The sequence below is a fragment of the Hypanus sabinus genome, chromosome 15 (assembly GCF_030144855.1).
Source record: "Hypanus sabinus isolate sHypSab1 chromosome 15, sHypSab1.hap1, whole genome shotgun sequence".
NCBI lineage: Eukaryota > Metazoa > Chordata > Chondrichthyes > Myliobatiformes > Dasyatidae > Hypanus > Hypanus sabinus.
The window spans coordinates 69,110,440-69,122,080 of record NC_082720.1 but is presented as its reverse complement, the minus strand read 5'-3'; positions in this window follow the sequence as shown (position 1 = coordinate 69,122,080).

Below are 11,641 nucleotides of genomic sequence, written 5' to 3'. Positions count from 1 at the left end.
TTATCCTTGTAAACTGAACAAGTGCTACACCTGCCTTATACTTCCTCCCTCACCACCATTCAGGGCCCCAGACAGTCCTTCCAGGTGAGGCAACACTTCACCTGTGAGTCGGCTGGTGTGGTATACTGCGTCCGGTGCCCCCAGTGTGGCCTTTTATATATTGGTGAGACCTGACGCAGACTGAGAGACTGCTTCACAGAACACCTACACTCGGTCCGCCAGAAAAAGCAGGATCTCCCAATAGCCGCACATTTTAATTCCACGTCCCATTCCCATTCTGATATGTCTATCCATGGCCTCCTATATTGTCAAAATGAATCCAAACTCAGGTTGGAGGAACAACACCTTATATACCGGCTGGGTAGCCTCCAACCTGATGGCGTGAACATTGACATCTCTAACTTCCGTTAATGCCCCTCCTCCCCTTCTTACACCATCCCTGACATATTTAGTTGTTTGCCTGTTCTCCATCTCCCTCTGGTGCTCCCCCCCCCTTCTTTCTCCTGAGGCGTCCCGTCCCATGATCCTTTCTCTTCTCCAGCTCTGTATCACTTTCACCAATCACCTTTCCAGCTCTTAGCTTCATCCCACCCCCTCTGGTCTTCTTCTATCATTTTGCATTTCACCCTCACCCCACTACTTTCAAATCTCTTACTATCTTTCCTTTCGGTTAGTTCTGATGAAGGGTCTCAGCCCGAAATGTCGACAGCACTTCTCCCTATAGATGCTGCCTAGCCTGCTGTGTTCTACCAGGATTTTGTGTGTGTTGTTGTTCCTATACTCAATGCTCTGCTTTATAAAGGCCAGCATGAGATTCCACCTTCAGGGAACAATACACCATTATTCCTAGATCACTCTGTTCTACTGCATTCCTCAGTGCCCTACCATTTACCATTTATGTCCTATTTTGATTAGTCCTACCAAAATGTAGCACCTCACACCTATCTGCATTAAACTCCATCTGCCATCTTTCAGCCCACTTTTCTAACTGGCCTAAATCTCTCTACAAGCTTTGAAAACCTACTTCATTATCCACAACACCACCTAACTTAGTATCATCTTCATACTTACTAATCCAATTTACCACCCCATCATCCAGGTCGTTAATGTATATGACAAACAACATTGGACCCAGTACAGATTCTTGAGGCACACCACTAGTCATTGGCCTCCAACCTGACAAACAGTTATCCACCACTACTCTCGGGCATCTCCCATCCAGCCACTGTTGAATCCATTTTACTACTTCAATTTTAATACCTAATGATTGAACCTTCCTAACTAACCTTCCGTGTGGAACCTTGTCAAAGGCCTTACTGAAGTCCATATAGACAACATCCACTGCTTTGCCCTCATCCACTTTCCTAGTAACCTTTTCAAAAAACTCAATAAGATTTGTCAAACATAACCTTCCAGGCACAAATCCATGTTGACTGTTCCTAATCGTACCCTGTCTATCCAGATAATTATATATACCATCTCTAAGAATACCTTCCATTAAGTTACCCACCACTGATGTCAAACTTACAGGCCAATAATTGCTAGATTTATTCTTAGAACCCTTTTAAAACAATGGAACCACATGAGCAATACACCAATCCTCCGGCACCATCCCCATTTCTAATGACATTTGAAATATTTCTGTCAAACGTACTTGGATAATTAATTTATTTTGAACTTTAACGTCAGTGGACTCCTCATGAGTAATAGGCTGTCACGTGTCTAGATTATACTACATTATTTGTATAATACTTGTTATTCAGTTGAAGATCAACTGCCACTGATTAAGTTTGTGTTTACCTCATGCTCTCAGCCTTACTGAATTTACATAAGTCTCAATTTAGAACACAGAAGAATCCAGAACACATTACAACATTAAGATCAATAGTCTTCTAATGGAAGTGTAATTTTTCTCATTGACTAAATACTCTTAAGAGCATGTAAAAATGCTCATGGCAGTACTTTGAAACAGAGCAGCAAATTACTTCACAGAGGTCTTGCCAATAATTGCTCCTCAACCAGCGTTACAGGAACAGATTCTACAACCTATCCCAACCTTTGTTGACTTTTCGTGACCCCTTGCAATCTTCCATTCTTTGGTTTCAAATGATCTCAAAAGAGATTTCAGTTTAATTGCTCTCCCCACAATTTTGAGCTCTTCTGCCATTTCCCATTATTGAGAGGGTAAATGTTTAAGGGAGATTTTACACAGAGCTTGATTGGAGCCTAGAACGTTCTGTCAGGGGAAGTGGTAGAAGCAAATATGACAGCAACATTTTAGAGTAATTTGGACAGATACGCAAACAGGCTTGAAATGGAGGGATATAGATCACGTACAGGCAGATGTGTGGTTCAAATTAGCATTATTCTAAGACCTTAAGACCATAGACCATAAGACTATAAGACATAAAAACTGAGTTAGGCTATTTGGCCCCAGCATTCTCCCCGTAAGTTTTTTTTTTGCCATGTCCAATCAAGAACCTATCAATCTCTGTCTTAAATACATCCAATGACCTGGCCTCCACAGCTGCCTGTGGTAACAAATTCCACAAATTCACCACCCACTGGCTAAAGAAATTTCCCCACATCTTTGTTTTAAATGGATGCCTCTCTAACCTGAGGCTATGCCCTCATGTCCCAGATTCCCACACCATGGGAAATATCCTTTCCGTATCTACTCTGTCTATGTATTCCAACACTTGAAAGGTTTCAATGAGATCCCCCCCTCATCATTCTGAATTCCAACAAGTACAGACACAGAGGTATCAAACATTCTTCATATGATAACCCTTTCATAGAAGAACATAGAAAAACCTACAACACAATACAGGCCCTTCAGCCCACAAAGTCGTGTTGAACATGTCCCTACCTTAGAAATTACTAGGCTTACTTATAGTCCTCTATTTTGCTAAGCTCCATGTACCCATCTAAAAGCCTCTTAAAAGACCCTATCGTATTCGCCTCCACCACTGCCACCAGCAGCCCATTCCACGCACTCACCACTCTCTGTGTAAAAAACTTACCCCTGACATCTTCTCTGTACCTACTCCCCAGCACCTCAAACCTGTGTCCTCTTGTGGCAACCATTTCAGTTCTGGGAAAAAGCCTCTCACTATCCACACGATCAATGCCTCTCATCATCTTATACACCTCTATCAGGTCACCTTTCATCCTCCGTCACTCCAAGGAGAAAAGGCCGAGTTCACGCAACCTATTCTCATAAGGCATGCTCCCCAATCCAGGCAACATCCTTGTAATTCTCCTCTGCACCCTTTCTATGACTTCCACATCCTTCCTGTAATGAACAGAACTGAGCACAGTACTCCAAGTGGGATCTGACCAGGGTCCTATATAGCTGCAACATTACCTCTCATCATTCCAGGAATGATTTCATTCCTGGAATCATCCTTGTGAACCGGCTCTGAACCTTCTCCAATACCAGCAGATCTTTTCATAGATGAGGAGCCCAAAGCTGTTCACAATACTCAAGGTGAAGCCTCACCAGTATGTTATAAAGCCTCAGCATCACATCCCTGCTCTTGTATTCAAGACCTCTTGAAACAAATGTTAACATTGCATTTGCCTTCCTCACCACCAACTCAACCTTTAGGATGTTCTGCACAAGGACCCCCAAGTCCCCTTGCATCTCAGAGTTTTGGATTTTCTCCCCATTTAGAAAATAGTCTGCACATTTATTTCTACCACCAAAGCACATGACCATGCATTTTCCAATATTGTATTTCATTTGCCACTTTCTTGCCCATTCTGTTAATCTTCTGAGCACTTCTGCAGCCTGCCTGTTTTCTCAACACTACCTGCCACTCCACCAATCTTCATATGATTTGCAAACTTGGCAACAAAGCCATCTAGTCCATCATCTAAATCACTGATATACAGCATAAAAAGAAGCGGTCCCACCCAACACCAATCATAGAACATAGAACAGCAGAGCACAGTCCAGGGTCTTCGGCCCAAGAAGTTGTGCCAACATTTCAACCTACTGCAAGGTCAATTAACCCTTCCCTCCCACCATTATTCTTTCATCTAGTACCTATCTAAGTGTCTCTTAAATGTCCCTGTCTCTGTCTCTAGCCCCTCAATATGCCATACATCTTCTCAATCATCCTATCAACTAGCACAGTGACTTTGAGAGGTCTAAATTTGTGGACACCAAGATCCCTTTGTTCCTCCATGCTGTTAAGAATCCTGCCATTAACCTGGCTTTTGACCTTGCAAAATGAATCACTTCACACTTCTCCAGATTGAAATTCATCTGCCACTTCTCAGCCCAGCTCTGCATTCTGTCAATGTTCCTTTCTAAACCACAACAACCTTCTACACTGTTCACGACACCATCAACCTTTGTGTCAGCTGCAAACTTATTAACCCACCTTTCCATTTCCTCATCCAGGTCACTGAGAGCACAGGTCCCTGTGGAAAACCACTGGTACAGTACAGTACAGTACAAAATTGACATGGTGAGCTGCAGGAACTTTTCTTGTGCTGCACAATTCTATCTTCTATGGAATGGATTACCTGCTCAGCATCACAAGGTTTGTTCTAACTTCTTAAAGATGTCAACTGACCTATTTTACATTTTTGGGATAGTTGTTTTGTTCTTATTTAATATTTCCACTCTTTGGAGTTTTTTTAAATCATTGACACAAGCAAAAAGGTGGAGTACAACGTCCTGCGTGCCGGGTGTTTTATACTGTGAAAAGAGAAGAGGGGCATTCCTCGGGGTGCAGGAATTTGATTCACTTGGAAAGAGTTACATAAACCAGCTCACGATTTTTGTTTTTGTATTCTTTCTATTTTCCCACTGTTTTTAATTTAACTGTTTAATATACATATATGGTGGTGGTTGGCATCTGTCATCTCAAAGGACAATGGGTAATAATGATGATCATCACAAGCCTGGGTGGAAGGTATGGAGATTCTGTGTATATATACTCAATATAATTGATTTACTTATTTATTTTGTATTCTGCTATCATGCATTGCATTGTACTGCGGCTGCATACATTAGCAAACTTTGTGACGTAGTGACAATGCCAGTGATATTAAACCTGATTCTGATTCTGATTTTATTCCTCTGAATGAACATGATACAAAGAAGGCAAACATCCTGATATTTAGAGCTTATCCAACCCATCAAAATAAATTATTCCACAATTGTTTGTTGAGTAAATGGAGAACTTGGCATTGAACTACATGCATTGAGAAAGCTGAAATTTTGATCTTTGATTAGTGTTGACATAACTGATCTCAAATGTAACAACAGATTGTTCACAGCATCACCGGGAATTATTCAGTCAAGCTACTCTGAACTCTGTCTACCGACACCTTTGCTTGCCAAGTTTATTCTCTTCTCACCTACTCATTGTCTCCTGGACTTTTAAATGAACCCATTTTCCTTCATGCTGTTTACCTGACAGTTTATCTATGGAATGTAGACAAGTTCAGGATTGGATTTCATTGAGAAATGTGTCAAATTGCTCTGCTGTCACTTTCTTTGGGTTATTCACGCAAGGTTTAATATTGAGCCAAGCGGGAGAGAATCAGAAACAGAATCAGGTTTGATATCACTGGCACACCAGAGATCCTGCAGATGCTGGGAATCCAGAGTAACACACACAAAATTCTGGAGCAGATCAGGCAGCGTTGATGGGAGTGAATAAACAGTCAATGATTCAGGCCAAGAGCCTTTATCAGCAATTGCAAAATGTCAATATCACTGACGCACGTTGTGAAATTTGTTTCTGGTGGCAGCAGTACAGTGCAATGCATAAAAATCTATAAATTACAATAAGAAATATATATTTTAATGAAATACTCATGGCTGTGACTGTGGATTTCAGCTGCAGTCATCACTAATGAAAATGTTTGATGATTCCCTTCAGAGCTGCACACTAAGAACCACCACTTTCCCACACCATCTTCTTAATACTTTTGTCAAAGGATAGAGATAGGCCTGGAAAGTTGATTGTATAGTATGGTTTATTACATAGCTATCTTTCCCTATGGAGTTGTTCGTCAGGAAATGGGTTCATAATTGTTTGGTAAGAGACCATTGTTGGCACTTCTGGAACAATCATAGGTTCCCAGTGAGGACTCAACTAGAGTTACCTCTAAGGTAATGTAAATCCCCAGACTTCTTTCTACCCAGGCAACTCCAGAAAAATGCTGTTAAGACCATACAACGTAGGAGCAGAATTAGGCCATTTGGCCCATCTAGTCTCCTCTGCCAATAGATCATGGCTGATTTATTATGTGTTGACCCCTTACAATTTCATGACACTTTGCATTTCCCTTTTCCCACCAGATAATTCAGATTCTGCCTTCTTAGATGACTGATCTGCCAACCACAGGCCCAAGAAACCCCTTCTCCAGGAGTTAGACCATAGAACTTAGGAGCACAAATTAGGCCATTTGGTCCATTATGTCTGTTCCACCATTACGGCTTATTTTTTTTTAACCCCATTGTCACACGTAACTCTTAACTTGCTTACCAATCATGAAACTATCATTCTTTGCATTAAGTACACCCGATGACTTGGCCCCCACAACTCTCTATAGCAACAAATTCCACACTTTCACCACTCTCTGGCTAAAGAAATTCACCCTCATCTCAGTTTTAAAGTTTAGAACCTTTGTTCTAAGGTTGTCCCCTCAAATTGGTTACTCTATTGCTAATGGGTGACATGGTTGTATAGTAGTTAGCATAATACTTTACAGTCCCAGCAACCTGGGTTCGATTCCCACCCCAGGGGTAAGGAGTTTGTACATTCTTCCCATGACAACATGGGTTTCCTCCAGGTGCTCTAGTTTCCTCCCACGATTGAAAATGTCTGGGTTAGTACGTTCATTGGTCTCATGGGTATAATTGGGAGACACAGGCTTGTTGGGCCCAATGGGACCTGTTACTGTGTTTTATCTCTAAAGAAAATCACTAAATAATGTAACTCTAAATAGATCTGTAAATAAACTATCACTAAATAAATAAAAGAAACATCCTCTCTACATCCATTCTATCTAGGCCTTTCAGTATCTGGTAGGTTATAATGCAAATCACCCTGCTGTACTGGTCTTCGAATCTCACATTCAGAACCCAATGTGCTCTGACAATCCCAGCCTCCAAGGCATTTACACCTAATTGTTTTCAGAACTGAAAGATGTGGGTGATATTGGAAGCATTTAACAGTTTACATCATAAATAGAGGAAATGCTAGAAATACTCACCAGATGATGTCAGTACCAAGAGAGAGAAAAACAGAGTTAACGTTTCAGTTCCCATTTCCAGTATGGTTTATTTACGAAAGAATGGCTTTAATGTAAATATCCCAAATTAATGGTCATGCCATTTTCTCTGAAAGTCTTCAAAGCACTGTGGCGTCAAGTATGTACGTATGGCATCCGTTAGTCTCGCAAGACCATGGATCTGCGCCTGGGAAGTCTTCTCCAGGGCGCAGGGTGTCAAGTACTATCACTCTTTCCATGATAACATTCTCCCCTCTTCCTGACACTGCACCACACTGTAAAATGCACGCAAGGGTTTCTGCAGATGCTGAAAATCCAGAGGATAGTGCACAAAATGCAGGAGGAGCTCAGCAGGTCAGTCAGAAATGAACAGTCGATGTTTCAGGCCAAGACCTTTCATCGGGACTTGACAGAAAGGGGGAGCAAAGAAAGGGTGGAGGAAAGAAGGGGAGAAGTAAGAAGATGATAGGCGAAAGCTGACATGAACTGCAAACTCACATATGCTGGACGATGGGATCAGTGCAGTGAAATGTGCACCCGCACAGCTAACATCCTAGGCACTTCCCATTCACCAAAGGTGTTGAATCCATGAAGACAGGCGGAGAGCAGAGGTCACTCAACAAGTATGTTGTCTCACTCTCCCGAACAAGTGTTGCAGCACATTATGAGGGGAACAGAAATGTGTACAGAAATCTTCAAAAGATTAGCTTTATTTGTCATTTGTACATCGAAGCATGCAGTGAAATGCACCTTCTGCACCAACAACCAACACAGACCGAGGATTCTGCCGGTGGCAGGCTGCAAGTGTCACCACACATCCGACGCCAGGATAACGCGCCCACAACTCACTAGCCCTAACCCGAACATGTACATCTTTGGAATGTGGGAGAAATCCGCAGCACCTGGGATTGGTTCTGTAAAGCATTGCGCAAATGGCTATGCTACCATGCCACTCTGTTTGCAGTTCACCACCATGCAGAGATTCCAGCCTAAAGCAGATCATATCTAACTAATGCACAATGTGCGAGTATAAAATGGTGCTTAATTGCAAGCACTCTCACAGATGTCTAAAAGGGTACAAATTCCATTGTTGCATGCTTCTGTCAGAGTTAGCCAGCAAGCCAGCGTCCTTCCTTGCCAGCTACAGATTCCAACAGGCTTAACGCACAAGGATAGAAAAAAGGAAACAATTGCTCTGCTCCCTACTTTGTACAGACAGATCCAACTCAGAAAATAAGATTCAAGATTGTTTAATGTCATCTTCAGGACAGTGTAAAGGAAACAAATTTGATGCAGCACAAAAAAAAATGCACAAGATAAACAACATAATAGCAAAAAATCACGATAAATACATAAGATAGTATATACATAGGTCAACTTATGTCTATAAAGTGACACTAGGCACATGAGTGTCTGTCCATTAAGTTGTCATTCACACTGATCAGCTGGTGTTTCGTATGCTGTGATGTACATAGAACCCAATCCTGAATCAGTTGGTAAAATATTGGCAAATTTTGTCTTCCTATACTATGTTAAGTTAGGCTAAGGCATTAGAAAGCTTAAGTAGCATTAGTCAACTAAAGTAACTGGTTTCTGGGTGGAATATGGAGAATAAAACTTAACCATCTGAAATCTGAATCAAATTACATCAAGAGCTCTTTGGCTAAGTTCACTGTTTTGTTCAAGTTATTCAAGTCTGTAAATTGCGTTTGTTTCTGATCTATTCCTGCAGGAAGTAATTGGATACGAGACAATTTGGATTCTCCATTATGTCATCTTGGATATCAAAGAGAGGCTAAGGACCAGGCTGTCACCCAGTGTTTTTCAGTTTCCCATTTTACTGAGCCTGTCACATGATTTACATTTAGAGTGGGGGATAACTGAGTGACACAAAGAGTCATTCAGCACAGCACATCAAAGTTTTATTACAGACATATATTCGTATCTTAATGCTAAGACATTGCAATTTTATTGTGTTGAAGCAAATAAAGATCATTAACTTATTTATCTCAATTTGTTTTCGTTTGCACATTTATTGTTTGTCTGTCTTATTGGGTATAGTCTTTCATTGATTCTAGTGCGTTTCTTGGAATTTTAAAATTTATTTTTTTTATTTATTAACATGAGCCGTACAATAGGTTTTTCCCGCCCTTCAAGCTGCACCGCCCAGTAATCCCTCTGCTTAATCCTAGTCTAATCATGGGATAATTTACAATGACCAATTAACCTATTAACCAGTACATCTTTGGAAAAGGCCGTTCGGCCCCTCGTGCCTGTTCCATCTTTAGTTATGAAAAGCAAAAGCTGAAATTTAACCCCAGCACCACAAACCCCATACGAGAGAAAATCTGCAGATGCTGGAAATCCAAGCAACACACACACAAAATGCTGGAGGAACTCAGCAGTCCAGGCAGAATCTATGTACGTTCTGGACTGAGACCCTTTATCAAGACCCTTCCAGAACTTAGACAGGCTTTAAATCCATATATTTTTTAAATTACTTAATTTTATTATCCTCTGGAATTAAATCAATTTGCAGAATTCTGAATGCTAATCCAGTATTCTCACTGCTGTGCTGCAGCAAGGTATGTTCAGAGGAAACGCTGGCTGTTTAATAGAAGTGCATGGGACCCTACAAATGTTTATAAATTATTAATGATACCTCATCAGGTTTTTAAAAGTTCCTTGGTTTGACTTAGAGCAGGGATTCCCAAGCTTTTATATGTCATGGACACCTACCATTAACCGAGGGTTCCCTGGACTCCAGGTTGGGAACCACTGCCTTAGAAAATTTTTAAAAATGCTTTCAAGTTACCTCTGGAATGAAGTCAAAAGTTAATTTAAAGAATGGGCAAAACAAACATTGTTCAACCACCTTCAGCAAGATTTCACTTCCAGACACATCTTCTTTTCCCTCTTCTTCAAAAGGGACTGTTCCCTCCACAGTTCGCTAGGTTTTGTTTCCAACAACGACTCCTTAGGTGCCTTCCCATACAATAGAAGATTGATGTAACACCTGTCCTTTAAACTACTCCCTTCACACCATCCAGGCAGCCAAGCAGTCTTTGCAGGTGAGGCAATGATTCATTTCCACTTATCTCAATCAATCTTTCTGCATTTAGTGTTCATGATGTGCTACCTTGGAGGAACCAAATACAAATTGGTTAACCACTTTGTGAAGCACAGTCCACAGTCCTTTTTTCTACTTTTGCATCTCTTTGTGACCTTCTGCACTATTACAGTGAGGACCAATGTAAATCTTGAGGGACATCCAGCTTTCTGTCTGGGAAAATTGCAGCCTCCTGGATTCGATATCAAATTCTACAGCTTCTTGTAACTCACTTTCTCTGTTTGAATCTGAAGTTGCTAATTCTGGCCAAGGTCATGTTGGCTCTGTTCCTCTCTTTTTCCATTAGCATGAGCTCACCTGCTTAGCATTTCATAGAGTCCTGCACACCACCAGATTTTACATTTTACTTTGTGTTATTTCATTCACTAATTGTCCTTATTTCCTACTTTTTACATTCTCTTATTCATATTCTTTCTATATAACAGCCCCATACACCTATCAACTTGATAACTTCATCAACAGCTTACTCCCACACCCTTCATCAGTACATTGCTTCCACCATCATTACTGCAACTTAAAACTAACTTGTTTTGTGCCTTTCTCACTTCTGACAATGGGTCTTCAATCTGAAGCACTAAGTCTTTTTCTCTTTCCACAGAACCTGCTGAGTTACCAGAACATTCTGCTTTTGGGAGTAAACGGGACCCTTTCAGAATGGCAGGCAGTGACTAGTGGGGTACCGCAAGGCTCAGCGCTGGGACCCCAGTTGTTTACAATATATATTAATGATTTAGACGAGAGAATTAAATGCAGCATCTCCAAGTTTGTGGATGACACGAAGCTGGGCGGCAGTGTTAGCTGTGAGGAGGGTGCTAAGAGGATGCAGGGTGACTTGGATAGGTTAGGTGAATGGGCAAATTCATGAAAGATGCGATTTAATGTGGATAAATGTGAGGTTATCCACTTTGATGGCAAGAACAGGAAAACAGATTATTATCTGAATGGTAGCTGATTAGGAAAAGGGGAGGTGCAACGAGACCTGGGTGTCATTGTACACCAGTCATTGAAGGTGGGCATGCAGGTACAGCAGTGAAAAAGGTGAATGGTATGTTGGCATTCATAGCAAGAGGATTCGAGTACAGGAGCGGGGAGGTTCTACTGCAGTTGTACAAGGCCTTGGTGAGGCCACAGCTGGAGTATTGTGTGCAGTTTTGGTCCCCTAATCTGAGGAAAGACATTCTTGCCATAGAGGGAGTACCAGATTGATTCCTAGGATGGCAGGACTTTCATATGAAGAAAGACTGGATCGAC